This window comes from Eurypyga helias, unplaced genomic scaffold (genome assembly GCF_000690775.1).
Source record: "Eurypyga helias isolate BGI_N326 unplaced genomic scaffold, ASM69077v1 Scaffold47524, whole genome shotgun sequence".
Classification (NCBI taxonomy): Eukaryota; Metazoa; Chordata; class Aves; order Eurypygiformes; family Eurypygidae; genus Eurypyga; species Eurypyga helias.
The window spans coordinates 1-3,740 of NW_010249053.1; the positions used below are offsets into that span (position 1 = coordinate 1).

At 40.9% G+C, this 3,740-nt stretch overlaps 1 pseudogene; it reads right to left on the minus strand.

The window, feature by feature from the left end:
• Nucleotides 1-1,405: 1,405 nt before the first annotated feature.
• Nucleotides 1,406-2,025, minus strand: LOC104502710 (annotated as a pseudogene).
• Between the last annotated feature and the right edge of the window lie 1,715 nt (nucleotides 2,026-3,740).

The window sequence follows — 3,740 nt, forward strand, 5'->3', positions numbered from 1 at the left end:
TATTTTGCTAGCTGGAGTTAAACCGGGACAATCATACAATTGCTCACCCCCCAACGGATACAGAGTCAGGTCCTGAGAGTCAGTGCCCCAGAGCGACAACAGGCCAGACAACACACAAATGAACATACCTGCCCAATCGTTAACAACCACACAAAGCATCAAACAAAGGAGTTAACGACCAAGCTAAGAAGCTTGCAAAAGCCTTAATGACCCCCCTCCAGGCCACTTCCCACCTGTGTACTGCACATGTGTACTGAGCCACGACTACCAGGGAATGAAATATGCCTTCAGCCAGTCATCCACACTGTGAAGAAAACCAGCTCTTTCCTGCCTGAAACCAGCACAGATGTGAACAACTATTTAGAACAACTAAGCTAGCTTCAGCTACTTCAATTCTATGACTGAAGTCACCTGAAATGATGTGTTAAAATTCATATTTTAGTGACAACTTTCCTAATCGTTCCTTTTTTAACATCCTTTTCTTCCCCTTCACCACTGAAAAAGGACTGTGGCAGTTTAAGTCAACCTAAGTGAGAAGGACTGCAGCCATGTGCCCTCCCTCACATCAGTCCAGTGCTGCCAGCGCCAGCTCAAAGGAAATTATGCAGCAAACTGAATCAGGAAACAAATCTGTCTACAGACTCACTCTTCAAAAATAAGCAATAGGCTTTTGGACAGGTACGTTTTCTAACTCAGCTCGGTGTACACAACTAAATAGCAGGATTGTGAAAAGAACTGGATGGTGGTCAGTACGCATACAGCTAGAGCTTGGCAACCCCAACACCGTCCTCCACAAATTAGCACAGAACTGCAGCTCAGTTTCACAACAAAGAGGCAAGGCTTGATTTCAGTGCGGGTGGCTAACCTTGGCACAGCCCTTGGTTACAAAAGCAGCAAAATATTTTCTTCAGACAAGCATGTTCCATATAAAGTGTATGTGTATTTCAGAAGCTGTGCTCGCCAGAGCACTAGGCAGTCTGAGTCACCTATAGTTGCAAAGCTTTATAACTTAGCCAGATTTTCATGGTCACCACAGAGGGGTTCACTGGTGTCCAGCTCCAAACATGCATCTTCATTCATGAGGTATTTCCTAAAAAAGTCACTACTAATCTGGATCATGAGAAACAATCTTTTTCCTTGTCACTGTTCTCAAGTAACAAACCATTTTGGTGGATCTTTAAGTAAACAAAGAAATAAACAATTAGTATTACTGGATGGTTCTACAAGATACCAGCCATAATGCTGCATTTTAATCACAGGATTTTGGAAACATACACAAGGCACTCACTCTTTTTGTAATCTGCTATTTCACACATGAAGCAGCAGGAAAGCTTCCCTCACCCTCTTTTCCATCAACAATTTATCAATACTTTAAGAAGTTAAAATACACTGTTATTAAACTCACCGATAAGCAATTTCATCTGCCACTTTTTCCTCTGAATCTTCTTCTGTTATCTCATACCTTCCTTTGTATTTCATTTCTTGTCTTTCACCCAGTCTACCTTTTACAGGCCGCTTCCTTTTGAGAAAGCCTTGACTATTTTCTTCTTCTGCTGGCAGTGTTTTCTTGTCATCATGCATGTATTCATCCAGTTCCTTATCTAAGGCCTCTGCCTCCTTTTGTTGAGTTTCCTTCATCAGCTTTTTAGCCAACAGATAATTGTAAGTCTCAGACTGCCTGCTTCTGTCAATACTACCATCCATGCCCAGAATTCCAAGTTCAGTAGCCACTGCATCCTGATTCTGCTCCTGGAGCACGGCACCCCAGACGTTGTTGACCTTCTTGCCACCTAGAGCAGTTTGGTTTCGGTGGCTCTGGGTAAGCTGAAAAGGCTCAGATTTAGCAGAAGGAAGATTGAAACATTTCTGTCGTTTTCGTTTCCACAGACAGCTGTCATCATCAGATTCAGAAAAGCTTTCATCACTTGAATCCACACTTTTGGTTGTCCGATATGGAGCACTTGGTGCACATGATGAAATGCTGCTCTGGAAAGGTCTGCCTGAATCATTGCCCTCATGTGATTTCTGAAACGAAGAAGTGTTATGTCTGTTAATTTAATTACTCTTGTAAATTAAAAAAAGCTATCAAGTCACGCCAAAGATCTTATTAGTAGTAAACAATCAGATCTTTGGCATGACAGACTAATGCGAATATTTGGGTAGTCATCTATGAGCATCTTTTGGACTACAGTTGACAGGAGCATCCTATGAAATGTCTGCATTTTGAACGCTTGTATATGAAAGGCTGCTATAGAAAACTCATCAGGAGCTGCTGATGGACTTAATGTAATCTTTGCTGAATTAAGCTGAAATTATTATCAGACTGGAAAAGCTATTAAAATTCCCAAGTCAGGCAAAGAAATAACATGCACAGCAGTTCTAAGAAAGATTTAAAAAAACCCACAAACAAACAAAAAAAAACCCCCCAAAAAACCCCGAACAAACAAACAAAAAACCACAAACAAAAAACCACCGTGTCAATTTACCAGAAGTTTTTTAAGAGCATAGAAATTAATATTCTCTTCAGAGTCTGAAAGAGTTCAAAACTAGTTACCTGCAACCACAAGAGTTGAGTCTCTGGGAACAGTGCGAAGAAAAAAAATGACCAAACACCCCAAAACCAAACCCCAAAAAAATGAATGTGACTGACTTAGGAAGCTAAGAGTGTATTGTGATTCTGGTTCAATCAGGGCAGCACGTCACCAGCTGGGGACAACAGTACGTTACAGCAGAAATGACGGTTTCTCCCTTTAAACCAACAAGACGCTACATATTATGTCTTATTAATTAGCACAAAATCCCTAAAGCTTTCAGCATACTTTGTAGCAAGAATGTCCCATTGTAGGAAAGTATGCAAGAAATGCTGTTTCTCCATACACTGGACAAGTAAATTAAAATATGAAAGCCAAACCCATTCATACCTGCATAACCTTTGAAAGCACCATGGGTAACATAACCTAGAATTCGTATTCCCAAATGCTGGAAAGTTTGGGCCACCCTGGCTGTGCTAGTGTGAGGTAAGCACCTTACTCACCATTCCAGTTTTTTCTCTAACTGATTTCCCACCATAAGGCTATATGCTATCCCATGATCTTCAAAAAATAAGATCTCTTCATTCAGTTTCAGGTAAAATTAAAATTCTTTAACCTTACTGCTTTCACCAACACTATGGCACCATTTCTGCTTCCTCCTATTAGCAAACAGAAGTCAACTTATTTTATCATGTGACAATATGCAATTTTTTAATTTAAAATGTACCCATAATGACACAGTAACAACTCCATAATTTAAAAAAAATAATCCCATGTCTGTAATTATTTATTTTGTGCTCTACATCCCAGAACTATACTGCAAATAATTAAAAATAACAAAAGAAAATAAAAATCATTATACAGACAGTGACACACACTTATTTTGAAACCTTTTCCTGCCCACACACCATCATAAACAAAAACTTCATGGCACACTCCAAGGTGAAAACACTGTGAGACACTTAGAAATCAATAACATCTCCTCAGCAGTTCACTGATGCACAACAGTTGTGAAGTCCACACAGTCACTGCCACTCACTGCTTTCATGCCTTTTTACAACGGCGTGTTTCCGTTCCGACGGTACCGCTGAGCGCCCTCCTTCGCTCTTCACGCTCAGCAACCAGCAAAGCCTCCCCGGCCCCCGCGACAGCACGCGGTGTTCACAGATGAACGGGAACCGCAGAACAAGCCGCGTCCGAGGCGATCAG